We start from the raw sequence: 16,607 nt of genomic DNA, 5'->3' as shown, positions 1-16,607 counted from the left end.
TGGAGCGATCTCGACGGAACGACTGGTTCGACGAGGAGTGTAGGAGGGTGATGGACGAAGAGAATGCCGCGCGGGCGGCAGTAGTGCAGAGAGGCACCCGTCGAAATGTGGAAAATCACCGACAGCGGAAGAGGCAGCGAGTCCGACTTTTCCAGGAGAAAAAGCGCCGCCTGGAGGAGGAGGAGCTCGAGGAGCTGGAGCAGCTGCATCGTTCCCAAGAAACACGAAAGTTCTATCAGAAACTCAACGCATCCCGCAAAGGCTTCGTGCCGCAAGCCGAAATGTGCCGGGATAAGGACGGGGGTATCCTGACGGACAATCGTGAGGTGATGAAAAGGTGGAAGCAGCACTTCGATGAACACCTGAACGGCGCACATGCAGGAGATCAAGACGGTGGGGGAAGGTACATCGCCGGCGTAGCCAACGACGAAGACGAGCCACTCCCAACGATGAGTGAAGTTAAGGAAGCCATTCGCCAGCTGAATAGAAACAAGTCGGCTGGGAAGGATGGCATCGCAGCTGAACTCATCAAAATGGGCCCGGACTGGTTGGCCGATTGCCTACACCGGTTGATAATCCGGATCTGGGACATAGAACAGCTACAGGAGGAGTGGAAGGAGGGGGTAATATGCCCCATCTACAAGAAGGGCGACAAATTGGACTGTGAGAACTACCGAGCGATCACTGTCCTCAACGCCGCCTACAAAGTGTTGTCCCGAATCCTACTCCGCCGCCTAACGCCACAAGCAAACAGATTCGTGGGAAGTCATCAGGCCGGCTTTATGGAGGGACGGTCTACGACGGACCAGATATTCACATTACGGCAAATCCTTCAAAAATGCCGTGAACACCAAGTCCCCACGCACCATCTATTCATCGACTTCAAAGCCGCATACGACACGATCGACCGTAACGAGCTATGGAAAATCATGGACGAGAACGGTTTTTCCGGGAAGCTGATCAGACTGATCAAGGCGACGATGGATGGAACGCAGTGTTGTGTGCGGATTTCGGGTGAATTGTCGAGTTCATTCGAATCGCGCAGGGGGCTTCGACAAGGTGATGGTCTATCCTGCATGATGTTCAACGTGGCGCTAGAAGGTGTTATTCGACGAGCGGTGGGCGAAATGCGGGGCACGATTTTCAACAGATCCAGTCAACTTATCTGCTTTGCCGATGACATTGATATAGTCGGCAGATCATCTGCGGCGGTGGAGGAGATCTACCGCAAACTGAAACGCGAAGCAGGAAGGATTGGGTTGTTGATTAATACGTCCAAGACGAAGTACCGAACCGACCGAACCCGCTTGTCCAGTAATAACAAGGTCACGATCGACGGCGACGAGCTGGAGATAGTCGAAGACTTTGTCTATCTCGGCTCACTGGTGACCGCAGACAATGACACCAGCCGTGAGATCCGGAGGCGAATTATCAGCGGAAGTCGTGCCTACTATGGACTCCACAAGCAACTGCGGTCGAGAAGACTTCCCAAGCAACCAAAAGTTCGAATATCACTTAAGGAACGAACTAATAAGTTCATATTTAGCTGTACAAAAGTTCTGTGGAACTTTTTTGCTATTCAAAATGCTTTTTCGAGTTCCATGGAACTTCATTCTTTATCAAGTTCAGCCAATACTCAAAAAAAGCTTTAAAGTACGGTTTTGGTTTCTGTTTCTACTTTTTGGGAACTTTAAAGTTTGAATGAAGAAAAACAATCTACTTGTTACGTACTTCTCATTTTTTTCAAAATCAAGTAGCTATCAAAGGGTTGCAAGTCTTTTTGTACAGCTCAAAAGTTCGTAAAAAGTCTCTGTTGTACTATTTTGTAAACTTGAAAGTTTTTAATTAGTCCCAACGGGCGTTCAAAAGCAATTTCGTGTTATAGAAACTTTGAAGTAGATTCAAAGGCTTAAATCTACTTTTTTCGAACTTTAACACGTGTTTGCATAAATAAACACATCGTTACTTGGGAAACAACTATATGAAGTACACATTAAGTTCCGGAAGAACTTTTTAACAGCTTGAAAGTGGGAATTAAGTAGAAATAAAGAACATGAAAGTCGTTTTAAAGAAAATCACCACATCGAGTAAAATCGTTGCCTACTCATGATGTTCATATAGGGCAACAAGTAAGGATCTCAACTTTCAAGCGGTGAGCTCGGGTTCGAGGCTTGGTAAGAACATGTTTTTTAAATGTAATGTGAGTTAGTAACAAATATAGTTGATTAATATGAATCAAAATAGCAGACTTGAGAAGGCAATTGAAGGAGCGGAAGAGTAATTTTTGCGATTTTTTATGCTGCTTATAAAGTGGATTTTGAAGCTGGTTAGAAGTTGTTTGACGATTTATGCGAACTTTTTGTCAACTTTAAAGTTTGTTTAACTACTTAAAAATTGAGCTGAAAAGAAGTTATATTAGCATACTCGATTAAGCTGATCAAACCTGATAGAGGAATGTTATCCGAACTTTTGGTTGCTTGGGTTAGCCCTCGCACGAAGTGTAACCTGTATATGACGCTTATTAGAGCGGTTGTTCTCTACGGGCACGAGACATGGATATTGCTCGAGGAGGACCTGCGTACACTCGGAGTATTCGAGCGACGAGTGTTAAGAACCATCTTTGGCGGCGTACAGGAGAACGGAATGTGGAGGAGAAGGATGAACCACGAGCTCGAACGACTCTACGGCGAACTCAGTATGCAGAAGGTGGTGAAGGCTGGCCGGATACGCTGGGCGGGACATGTTGCGAGAATGCCGGATGACTGTCCTGCAAAACAGGTGTTCGCCACGAATCCGGTAGGAACGAGACGAGCAGGGGCGCAACGAGCGAGGTGGTTAGACCAAGTGGAGCGTGATCTGGCGAACGTGGGGTGCCCGAGAAATTGGAGAACGGTTGCCATGGACCGAGTGAATTTTAGGAATTATGTTCGTCAAGTTATGTCGTAAGACGGAATACTATGTAAATAAAATAACTAGAACTGCTAGAACTAACATTGTAGAACTACCGCCAGTCTCCGAGTAGTCTGTCCATGCAATTTTTCCACCGTCGAAACCTGACTCCCCAAGCAACCAAAAGTTCAGATAACATTCCTCTATCAGGTTTGATCAGCTTAATCGAGTATGCTAATACAACTTCTTTTCAGCTCAATTTTTAAGTAGTTAAACGAACTTTAAAGTTGACAAAAGTTCGCATAAATCGCTAAACAACTTCTAACCAGCTTCAAAATCCACTTTATAGCAGCATAAACAATCGAAAAAATTACACTTTAGCTCCTTCAATTGCCTTCTCAAGTCCGCTAGTTTGATTTATATTAATCAACAATATTTGTTGCTAACTCACATAGCATTTATATAACATGTTCTTACCAAGCCTCGAACCCGAGCTCACCGCTTGAAAGTCGAGATCCATACTTGCTGCTCTATATGAACATCATGAGTAGGCAACGATTTTACTTGATGTGATGATTTTCTTTCAAAAGACTTTCAGGTTCTTAATTTCTACTTAATTCCCACTTTCAAGTTGTTTAAAAGTTCTTCTGGAACAAAATGTGTACTTCACATTGTTTTTTCCCAAGTAACGAAGTGTTTATATTTATGAAAACACGTGTTGAAGTTCGAAAAAGTAGATTTAAGTCTTTAAATCTACTTCAAAGTTTTTATATTGCAAAGTTGCTTCTGACCGTCCGTTGGAACTAATTAAAAACTTTCAAGTTTACAAAATAGTACAACAGAGATTTTTTACGAACTATTGAGCTGTACAAAAAGACTTGCAACCCTTTGATAGCTACTTGATTTTGAAAAAAAATGAGAAGTTCGTAACAAGTAGATTGTTTTTCTTCATACAAACTTTAAAGTTCCCAAAAAGTAGAAACAGAAACCAAAACCGTACTTTAAAGCTTTTTTTGAGTATTGGCTGAACTTGATAAAGAATAAAGTTCCATGGAACTCGAAAAAGCAATTTGAACAGCAAAAAAGTTCCACAGAACTTTTGTACAGCTACATATCAACTTATTAGTTCGTTCCTTAAGTGGTATTCGAACTTTTGGTTGCTTGGGTCGTTTTTCCACATACCTTACCGCTGATGCTGTTGTCGTTTCCTGCAGATCACTCAGCGGAAGCTCCTGATCCGGTTCCTCTTGCATTTAGACTGTAGCGTACTGACTCTTCCTATCAATTAAAAGATAAAAAATAAGGTTAGAGTGATTTGGAAGAACCCCTCAATTTATTAATTAACACTGTTTTTTTTTTAAGAGATACTTACGAGTTAATTAAATTACCTTATAATCCTTATCTAAAGTTGTAAATTTATAAACTAAAACGGCTGCTTGGAAACAAATTGTTTAATTTTTAGCACAGCCAAAATGAAAACAAACAAGATCTCTTGCGAAGATGGCTGCTATTTTTTTCATGCCTTTTGCGGTTGAAATTTAACCATTTTTCGACTTCTTCAATAAAACTCCTAAAATGCCTAAAATTGAACCGTACACAATGGTTGAAAATCAACAATTATGGCAGTTCTATTAAAAATCCCAAAAAATGGTTCAAGAAAAGTCATTAATGGTTAAAAAAATATGAGCGTGCATATTCACATCACAATTTATACTAGACCAGCTATAGGTCAATGCGAAGCAAGGCCGTGCGAACGGGGGGGTTTTAGGGGTTTTCCTCATTTAACGAATTTTGGAAGAAGTTTTAAACCAAATTTAATGTTAGATATTTTTTATAGCATAAATCTGGTCCTTTTGCAGGTTCCAACATATTTTTGAGAATGAAATCAAGTTTTTTTTAACTTTCTGCAGAAATGTCAAAAACACTTGTAATTATAAATTCCCTAATTTTTAAAAACGGTTGATTTTTACTGTTTTAGATAATGCAAAGTCATCATCATCATAATTATTCCTTTATTGAATGAAGTATAAATGTAAGTTTGATAGTTAATCAGTTATCAATGAATGAGATCATATAATACTAACACATTTTAATACTCCATATAATCAAAACAAAATGTGATAGTCCATATTTAACAAAATATTGGAGTTCAGTACGTTTGAATCTACCAAATGAATCATTAAAACATAAGCACAAAATACTGTTCTCTTGAATTAGTTATTAAATTCTTTAAACAAGTTTTTATAATTGTAAGAAATGTTTATTTATAAAAAGATCCTACTTTAATGTTCAAAAACTTATCTATTTCATCTTCATATTTTGTTTTAATTTTTAAATAAATATACCCAATGTTATAGTACAGATTTTTCCAGTTTAAAAAAAATGATCGAATTTTAAAGTCAAGCTATTTAAATTTTTAGAAACATTTTCGATAAGTTTGTGTATGTTTTTCAACTCTGAATTTCTGTGTTCTAAAAATTCTGAACCTTTAACTTTTTACCAATAAAAAATCCACATTTCAAATCGCGATTATTATATTTTTTTTCAAATTCAAACACTACAGCGCAATTTTTTAATCAACTCTTCATGAAAATGAACAAAAGAAATGTAAATGAGTATGAATAATAATAACTATTACTATCATTTTCCTAACAACCATGGTTAATTTTTTAACCTGATCTGACATTTATTTTAGTATTCAGATTTTTTTAAATCTGTGTTATGGATATATTTATTTCAAATTTGAAAACTAGGTTGCTTGGAAATCATTTTGAAGAAAATTTGTAGTTCAAAATTAGGTGTACCGTTTTGCAAAATTTATCAATGGCTTACCAAAAATATCATTAATTTGATACTTTCATTGAGGTTTATTTTGGAAATTTTTATTTATTTTATCAGTTAAATTTATAATATTTGGAGATAGTGTGATAATTAGGAGTTAGAAAATTATGTTAGAAATCCATTTCCTTTTTCATTGTGTATTTTTGGTACTGTTATTATTTTTAGATAGATTTTAATTTCGAAACCCCCCCATGGAAGGTTCCTTCGCACGGGCCTGATGCGAACTTATTTATTCATGTTCCTTATTTGAGTAGCTCCAGCCTGATTCAATCATACCCGCACCTCATCAACTCATTATTCAACAGCATATTTGAACAATCGTAATGAAAATCGTGACATTTCGCCAATTTTTACCCGTAAAAAAGCTTAATCTCATTCACACCCTCTAGATTGACATTGCCAAACCTTTGCTCAGCTGTTGCTGTTGCTCAACAACTTCCTCTCTTTTATTTCGACTGCTGTTAATTTTAATGGTTCGTTTTTTTTTTGCTGCACCCGAAACCGCAATCCTCATACAACTTTTCCATTAGTCCTGAATAAACAACACAGTTTGTGAGTAACTACGTGGTTACACACTTTGAGGCATCAACTGGGGTATTTTTTTTTCTTTTCCAATTCGTTCTCGCTACGAAATTTTCAATAAAAACATAAAATCATAATCAAATGGAAATGAAGTTAATTAGCATTTGCAAACTCAAACAGAAATACGAGACCCGGAAAACACCGCATAGTGATGGATTTATGAAGTAAAAAATCAAATCAGAATGCCCTTTTATTGATGAATTCCACAGCTGACAAATTCGTAGAATTTTTCAAATCCAATCTAGTTTTCCTTGTTTGTTCAAAAGAATCGAATTTGTAAATTTGCTAATTTGTAAATTTGTAAATTTGTAAAGTTGTAAATTTGTAAATTTTTTAAATTTGTAAATTTGTAAATTTGTAGATTTGTAAATTTGTAAATTTGTAAATTTGTAAATTTGTAAATTTGTAAATTTGTAAATTTGTAAATTTGTAAATTTGTAAATTTGTAAATTTGTAAATTTGTAAATTTGTAAATTTGTAAATTTGTAAATTTGTAAATTTGTAAATTTGTAAATTTGTAAATTTGTAAATTTGTAAATTTGTAAATTTGTAAATTTGTAAATTTGTAAATTTGTAAATTTGTACATTTGTTAATTTGTAAATTTGTAAATTTGTAAATTTGTAAATTTGTAAATTTGTAAATTTGTAAATTTGTAAATTTGTAAATTTGTAAATTTGTAAATTTGTAAATTTGTAAATTTGTAAATTTGTAAATTTGTAAATTTGTAAATTTGTAAATTTGTAAATTTGTAAATTTGTAAATTTGTAAATTTGTAAATTTGTAAATTTGTAAATTTGTAAATTTGTAAATTTGTAAATTTGTAAATTTGTAAATTTGTAAATTTGTAAATTTGTAAATTTGTAAATTTGTAAATTTGTAAATTTGTAAATTTGTAAATTTGTAAATTTGTAAATTTGTAAATTTGTAAATTTGTAAATTTGTAAATTTGTAAATTTGTAAATTTGTAAATTTGTAAATTTGTAAATTTGTAAATTTGTAAATTTGTAAATTTGTAAATTTGTAAATTTGTAAATTTGTAAATTTGTAAATTTGTAAATTTGTAAATTTGTAAATTTGTAAATTTGTAAATTTGTAAATTTGTAAATTTGTAAATTTGTAAATTTGTAAATTTGTAAATTTGTAAATTTGTAAATTTGTAAATTTGTAAATTTGTAAATTTGTAAATTTGTAAATTTGTAAATTTGTAAATTTGTAAATTTGTAAATTTGTAAATTTGTAAATTTGTAAATTTGTAAATTTGTAAATTTGTAAATTTGTAAATTTGTAAATTTGTAAATTTGTAAATTTGTAAATTTGTAAATTTGTAAATTTGTAAATTTGTAAATTTGTAAATTTGTAAATTTGTAAATTTGTAAATTTGTAAATTTGTAAATTTGTAAATTTGTAAATTTGTAAATTTGTAAATTTGTAAATTTGTAAATTTGTAAATTTGTAAATTTGTAAATTTGTAAATTTGTAAATTTGTAAATTTGTAAATTTGTAAATTTGTAAATTTGTAAATTTGTAAATTTGTAAATTTGTAAATTTGTAAATTTGTAAATTTGTAAATTTGTAAATTTGTAAATTTGTAAATTTGTAAATTTGTAAATTTGTAAATTTGTAAATTTGTAAATTTGTAAATTTGTAAATTTGTAAATTTGTAAATTTGTAAATTTGTAAATTTGTAAATTTGTAAATTTGTAAATTTGTAAATTTGTAAATTTGTAAATTTGTAAATTTGTAAATTTGTAAATTTGTAAATTTGTAAATTTGTAAATTTGTAAATTTGTAAATTTGTAAATTTGTAAATTTGTAAATTTGTAAATTTGTAAATTTGTAAATTTGTAAATTTGTAAATTTGTAAATTTGTAAATTTGTAAATTTGTAAATTTGTAAATTTGTAAATTTGTAAATTTGTAAATTTGTAAATTTGTAAATTTGTAAATTTGTAAATTTGTAAATTTGTAAATTTGTAAATTTGTAAATTTGTAAATTTGTAAATTTGTAAATTTGTAAATTTGTAAATTTGTAAATTTGTAAATTTGTAAATTTGTAAATTTGTAAATTTGTAAATTTGTAAATTTGTAAATTTGTAAATTTGTAAATTTGTAAATTTGTAAATTTGTAAATTTGTAAATTTGTAAATTTGTAAATTTGTAAATTTGTAAATTTGTAAATTTGTAAATTTGTAAATTTGTAAATTTGTAAATTTGTAAATTTGTAAATTTGTAAATTTGTAAATTTGTAAATTTGTAAATTTGTAAATTTGTAAATTTGTAAATTTGTAAATTTGTAAATTTGTAAATTTGTAAATTTGTAAATTTGTAAATTTGTAAATTTGTAAATTTGTAAATTTGTAAATTTGTAAATTTGTAAATTTGTAAATTTGTAAATTTGTAAATTTGTAAATTTGTAAATTTGTAAATTTGTAAATTTGTAAATTTGTAAATTTGTAAATTTGTAAATTTGTAAATTTGTAAATTTGTAAATTTGTAAATTTGTAAATTTGTAAATTTGTAAATTTGTAAATTTGTAAATTTGTAAATTTGTAAATTTGTAAATTTGTAAATTTGTAAATTTGTAAATTTGTAAATTTGTAAATTTGTAAATTTGTAAATTTGTAAATTTGTAAATTTGTAAATTTGTAAATTTGTAAATTTGTAAATTTGTAAATTTGTAAATTTGTAAATTTGTAAATTTGTAAATTTGTAAATTTGTAAATTTGTAAATTTGTAAATTTGTAAATTTGTAAATTTGTAAATTTGTAAATTTGTAAATTTGTAAATTTGTAAATTTGTAAATTTGTAAATTTGTAAATTTGTAAATTTGTAAATTTGTAAATTTGTAAATTTGTAAATTTGTAAATTTGTAAATTTGTAAATTTGTAAATTTGTAAATTTGTAAATTTGTAAATTTGTAAATTTGTAAATTTGTAAATTTGTAAATTTGTAAATTTGTAAATTTGTAAATTTGTAAATTTGTAAATTTGTAAATTTGTAAATTTGTAAATTTGTAAATTTGTAAATTTGTAAATTTGTAAATTTGTAAATTTGTAAATTTGTAAATTTGTAAATTTGTAAATTTGTAAATTTGTAAATTTGTAAATTTGTAAATTTGTAAATTTGTAAATTTGTAAATTTGTAAATTTGTAAATTTGTAAATTTGTAAATTTGTAAATTTGTAAATTTGTAAATTTGTAAATTTGTAAATTTGTAAATTTGTAAATTTGTAAATTTGTAAATTTGTAAATTTGTAAATTTGTAAATTTGTAAATTTGTAAATTTGTAAATTTGTAAATTTGTAAATTTGTAAATTTGTAAATTTGTAAATTTGTAAATTTGTAAATTTGTAAATTTGTAAATTTGTAAATTTGTAAATTTGTAAATTTGTAAATTTGTAAATTTGTAAATTTGTAAATTTGTAAATTTGTAAATTTGTAAATTTGTAAATTTGTAAATTTGTAAATTTGTAAATTTGTAAATTTGTAAATTTGTAAATTTGTAAATTTGTAAATTTGTAAATTTGTAAATTTGTAAATTTGTAAATTTGTAAATTTGTAAATTTGTAAATTTGTAAATTTGTAAATTTGTAAATTTGTAAATTTGTAAATTTGTAAATTTGTAAATTTGTAAATTTGTAAATTTGTAAATTTGTAAATTTGTAAATTTGTAAATTTGTAAATTTGTAAATTTGTAAATTTGTAAATTTGTAAATTTGTAAATTTGTAAATTTGTAAATTTGTAAATTTGTAAATTTGTAAATTTGTAAATTTGTAAATTTGTAAATTTGTAAATTTGTAAATTTGTAAATTTGTAAATTTGTAAATTTGTAAATTTGTAAATTTGTAAATTTGTAAATTTGTAAATTTGTAAATTTGTAAATTTGTAAATTTGTAAATTTGTAAATTTGTAAATTTGTAAATTTGTAAATTTGTAAATTTGTAAATTTGTAAATTTGTAAATTTGTAAATTTGTAAATTTGTAAATTTGTAAATTTGTAAATTTGTAAATTTGTAAATTTGTAAATTTGTAAATTTGTAAATTTGTAAATTTGTAAATTTGTAAATTTGTAAATTTGTAAATTTGTAAATTTGTAAATTTGTAAATTTGTAAATTTGTAAATTTGTAAATTTGTAAATTTGTAAATTTGTAAATTTGTAAATTTGTAAATTTGTAAATTTGTAAATTTGTAAATTTGTAAATTTGTAAATTTGTAAATTTGTAAATTTGTAAATTTGTAAATTTGTAAATTTGTAAATTTGTAAATTTGTAAATTTGTAAATTTGTAAATTTGTAAATTTGTAAATTTGTAAATTTGTAAATTTGTAAATTTGTAAATTTGTAAATTTGTAAATTTGTAAATTTGTAAATTTGTAAATTTGTAAATTTGTAAATTTGTAAATTTGTAAATTTGTAAATTTGTAAATTTGTAAATTTGTAAATTTGTAAATTTGTAAATTTGTAAATTTGTAAATTTGTAAATTTGTAAATTTGTAAATTTGTAAATTTGTAAATTTGTAAATTTGTAAATTTGTAAATTTGTAAATTTGTAAATTTGTAAATTTGTAAATTTGTAAATTTGTAAATTTGTAAATTTGTAAATTTGTAAATTTGTAAATTTGTAAATTTGTAAATTTGTAAATTTGTAAATTTGTAAATTTGTAAATTTGTAAATTTGTAAATTTGTAAATTTGTAAATTTGTAAATTTGTAAATTTGTAAATTTGTAAATTTGTAAATTTGTAAATTTGTAAATTTGTAAATTTGTAAATTTGTAAATTTGTAAATTTGTAAATTTGTAAATTTGTAAATTTGTAAATTTGTAAATTTGTAAATTTGTAATTTGTAAATTTGTAAATTTGTAAATTTGTAAATTTGTAAATTTGTAAATTTGTAAATTTGTAAATTTGTAAATTTGTAAATTTGTAAATTTGTAAATTTGTAAATTTGTAAATTTGTAAATTTGTAAATTTGTAAATTTGTAAATTTGTAAATTTGTAAATTTGTAAATTTGTAAATTTGTAAATTTGTAAATTTGTAAATTTGTAAATTTGTAAATTTGTAAATTTGTAAATTTGTAAATTTGTAAATTTGTAAATTTGTAAATTTGTAAATTTGTAAATTTGTAAATTTGTAAATTTGTAAATTTGTAAATTTGTAAATTTGTAAATTTGTAAATTTGTAAATTTGTAAATTTGTAAATTTGTAAATTTGTAAATTTGTAAATTTGTAAATTTGTAAATTTGTAAATTTGTAAATTTGTAAATTTGTAAATTTGTAAATTTGTAAATTTGTAAATTTGTAAATTTGTAAATTTGTAAATTTGTAAATTTGTAAATTTGTAAATTTGTAAATTTGTAAATTTGTAAATTTGTAAATTTGTAAATTTGTAAATTTGTAAATTTGTAAATTTGTAAATTTGTAAATTTGTAAATTTGTAAATTTGTAAATTTGTAAATTTGTAAATTTGTAAATTTGTAAATTTGTAAATTTGTAAATTTGTAAATTTGTAAATTTGTAAATTTGTAAATTTGTAAATTTGTAAATTTGTAAATTTGTAAATTTGTAAATTTGTAAATTTGTAAATTTGTAATTTGTAAATTTGTAAATTTGTAATTTGTAAATTTGTAAATTTGTAAATTTGTAAATTTGTAAATTTGTAAATTTGTAAATTTGTAAATTTGTAAATTTGTAAATTTGTAAATTTGTAAATTTGTAAATTTGTAAATTTGTAAATTTGTAAATTTGTAAATTTGTAAATTTGTAAATTTGTAAATTTGTAAATTTGTAAATTTGTAAATTTGTAAATTTGTAAATTTGTAAATTTGTAAATTTGTAAATTTGTAAATTTGTAAATTTGTAAATTTGTAAATTTGTAAATTTGTAAATTTGTAAATTTGTAAATTTGTAAATTTGTAAATTTGTAAATTTGTAAATTTGTAAATTTGTAAATTTGTAAATTTGTAAATTTGTAAATTTGTAAATTTGTAAATTTGTAAATTTGTAAATTTGTAAATTTGTAAATTTGTAAATTTGTAAATTTGTAAATTTGTAAATTTGTAAATTTGTAAATTTGTAAATTTGTAAATTTGTAAATTTGTAAATTTGTAAATTTGTAAATTTGTAAATTTGTAAATTTGTAAATTTGTAAATTTGTAAATTTGTAAATTTGTAAATTTGTAAATTTGTAAATTTGTAAATTTGTAATTTGTAATTTGTAAATTTGTAAATTTGTAAATTTGTAAATTTGTAAATTTGTAAATTTGTAAATTTGTAAATTTGTAATTTGTAAATTTGTAAATTGTAAATTTGTAAATTTGTAAATTTGTAAATTTGTAAATTTGTAAATTTGTAAATTTGTAAATTTGTAAATTTGTAAATTTGTAAATTTGTAAATTTGTAAATTTGTAAATTTGTAAATTTGTAAATTTGTAAATTTGTAAATTTGTAAATTTGTAAATTTGTAAATTTGTAAATTTGTAAATTTGTAAATTTGTAAATTTGTAAATTTGTAAATTTGTAAATTTGTAAATTTGTAAATTTGTAAATTTGTAAATTTGTAAATTTGTAAATTTGTAAATTTGTAAATTTGTAAATTTGTAAATTTGTAAATTTGTAAATTTGTAAATTTGTAAATTTGTAAATTTGTAAATTTGTAAATTTGTAAATTTGTAATTTGTAAATTTGTAAATTTGTAAATTTGTAAATTTGTAAATTTGTAATTTGTAAATTTGTAAATTTGTAAATTTGTAAATTTGTAATTTGTAAATTTGTAAATTTGTAAATTTGTAATTTGTAAATTTGTAAATTTGTAAATTTGTAAATTTGTAAATTTGTAATTTGTAAATTTGTAAATTTGTAAATTTGTAAATTTGTAAATTTGTGTAATTTGTAAATTGTAATTTTGTAATTTGTAAATTTGTAAATTTGTAAATTTGTAAATTGTAATTTGTAATTTGTAAATTTGTAAATTTGTAAATTTGTAAATTTGTAAATTGTAAATTTGTAAATTTGTAAATTTGTAAATTTGTAAATTTGTAAATTTGTAAATTTGTAAATTTGTAAATTTGTAAATTTGTAAATTGTTGTAAATTTGTAAATTTGTAAATTTGTAAATTTGTAAATTTGTAAATTTGTAAATTTGTAAATTTGTAAATTTGTAAATTTGTAAATTTGTAAATTTGTAAATTTGTAAATTTGTAAATTTGTAAATTTGTAAATTTGTAAATTTGTAAATTTGTAAATTTGTAAATTTGTAAATTTGTAAATTTGTAAATTTGTAAATTTGTAAATTTGTAAATTTGTAAATTTGTAAATTTGTAAATTTGTAAATTTGTAAATTTGTAAATTTGTAAATTTGTAAATTTGTAAATTTGTAAATTTGTAAATTTGTAAATTTGTAATTTGTAAATTTGTAAATTTGTAAATTTGTAAATTTGTAAATTTGTAAATTTGTAAATTTGTAAATTTGTAAATTTGTAAATTTGTAAATTTGTAAATTTGTAAATTTGTAAATTTGTAATTTGTAAATTTGTAAATTTGTAAATTTGTAAATTTGTAAATTTGTAAATTTGTAAATTTGTAAATTTGTAAATTTGTAAATTTGTAAATTTGTAAATTTGTAAATTTGTAAATTTGTAAATTTGTAAATTTGTAAATTTGTAAATTTGTAAATTTGTAATTTGTAAATTTGTAAATTTGTAAATTTGTAAATTTGTAAATTTGTAAATTTGTAAATTTGTAAATTTGTAAATTTGTAAATTTGTAAATTTGTAAATTTGTAAATTTGTAAATTTGTAAATTTGTAAATTTGTAAATTTGTAAATTTGTAAATTTGTAAATTTGTAAATTTGTAAATTTGTAAATTTGTAAATTTGTAAATTTGTAAATTTGTAAATTTGTAAATTTGTAAATTTGTAAATTTGTAAATTTGTAAATTTGTAAATTTGTAAATTTGTAAATTTGTAAATTTGTAAATTTGTAAATTTGTAAATTTGTAAATTTGTAAATTTGTAAATTTGTAAATTTGTAAATTTGTAAATTTGTAAATTTGTAAATTTGTAAATTTGTAAATTTGTAAATTTGTAAATTTGTAAATTTGTAAATTTGTAAATTTGTAAATTTGTAAATTTGTAAATTTGTAAATTTGTAAATTTGTAAATTTGTAAATTTGTAAATTTGTAAATTTGTAAATTTGTAAATTTGTAAATTTGTAAATTTGTAAATTTGTAAATTTGTAAATTTGTAATTTGTAAATTTGTAATTTGTAAATTTGTAATTTGTAAATTTGTAAATTTGTAAATTTGTAATTTGTAAATTTGTAAATTTGTAAATTTGTAATTTGTAAATTTGTAAATTTGTAAATTTGTAAATTTGTAAATTTGTAAATTTGTAAATTTGTAAATTTGTAAATTTGTAAATTTGTAAATTTGTAAATTTGTAAATTTGTAAATTTGTAAATTTGTAAATTTGTAATTTGTAAATTTGTAAATTTGTAATTTGTAAATTTGTAAATTTGTAAATTTGTAAATTTGTAAATTTGTAAATTTGTAAATTGTAAATTTGTAAATTTGTAAATTTGTAAATTTGTAAATTTGTAAATTTGTAAATTTGTAAATTTGTAAATTTGTAAATTTGTAAATTTGTAAATTTGTAAATTTGTAAATTTGTAAATTTGTAAATTTGTAAATTTGTAAATTTGTAAATTTGTAAATTTGTAAATTTGTAAATTTGTAATTTGTAAATTTGTAAATTTGTAAATTTGTAAATTTGTAAATTTGTAAATTTGTAAATTTGTAAATTTGTAAATTTGTAAATTTGTAAATTTGTAAATTTGTAAATTTGTAAATTTGTAAATTTGTAATTTGTAAATTTGTAAATTTGTAAATTTGTAAATTTGTAAATTTGTAAATTTGTAAATTTGTAAATTTGTAAATTTGTAAATTTGTAAATTTGTAAATTTGTAAATTTGTAAATTTGTAAATTTGTAAATTTGTAAATTTGTAAATTTGTAAATTGTAAATTTGTAAATTTGTAAATTTGTAAATTTGTAAATTTGTAAATTTGTAAATTTGTAAATTTGTAAATTTGTAAATTTGTAAATTTGTAAATTTGTAAATTTGTAAATTTGTAAATTTGTAATTTGTAATTTGTAAATTTGTAAATTTGTAAATTTGTAAATTGTAAATTTGTAAATTTGTAAATTTGTAAATTTGTAAATTTGTAAATTTGTAAATTTGTAAATTTGTAAATTTGTAAATTTGTAAATTTGTAAATTTGTAAATTTGTAAATTTGTAAATTTGTAAATTTGTAAATTTGTAAATTTGTAAATTTGTAAATTTGTAAATTTGTAAATTTGTAAATTTGTAAATTTGTAAATTTGTAAATTTGTAAATTTGTAAATTTGTAAATTTGTAAATTTGTAAATTTGTAAATTTGTAAATTTGTAAATTTGTAAATTTGTAAATTTGTAAATTTGTAAATTTGTAAATTTGTAAATTTGTAAATTTGTAAATTTGTAAATTTGTAAATTTGTAAATTTGTAAATTTGTAAATTTGTAAATTTGTAAATTTGTAAATTTGTAAATTTGTAAATTTGTAAATTTGTAATTTGTAAATTTGTAAATTTGTAAATTTGTAAATTTGTAAATTGTAAATTTGTAAATTTGTAAATTTGTAAATTTGTAATTTGTAAATTTGTAAATTTGTAAATTTGTAAATTTGTAAATTTGTAAATTTGTAAATTTGTAAATTTGTAAATTTGTAAATTTGTAAATTTGTAAATTTGTAAATTTGTAAATTTGTAAATTTGTAAATTTGTAAATTTGTAAATTTGTAAATTTGTAAATTTGTAAATTGTAAATTTGTAAATTTGTAAATTTGTAAATTGTAAATTTGTAAATTTGTAAATTTGTAAATTTGTAAATTTGTAAATTTGTAAATTTGTAAATTTGTAAATTTGTAAATTTGTAAATTTGTAAATTTGTAAATTTGTAAATTTGTAAATTTGTAATTTGTAAATTTGTAAATTTGTAAATTTGTAAATTTGTAAATTTGTAAATTTGTAAATTTGTAAATTTGTAAATTTGTAAATTTGTAAATTTGTAAATTTGTAAATTTGTAAATTTGTAAATTTGTAAATTTGTAATGTAATTTGTAAATTTGTAAATTTGTAAATTTTGTAAATTTGTAAATTTGTAAATTTGTAAATTTGTAAATTTGTAAATTTGTAAATTTGTAATTTGTAAATTTGTAAATTTGTAAATTTGTAAATTTGTAAATTTGTAAATTTGTAA

Source organism: Uranotaenia lowii, chromosome 2 (assembly GCF_029784155.1).
Source record: "Uranotaenia lowii strain MFRU-FL chromosome 2, ASM2978415v1, whole genome shotgun sequence".
Taxonomy (NCBI): Eukaryota; Metazoa; Arthropoda; class Insecta; order Diptera; family Culicidae; genus Uranotaenia; species Uranotaenia lowii.
This window is presented reverse-complemented; position numbering follows the sequence as displayed.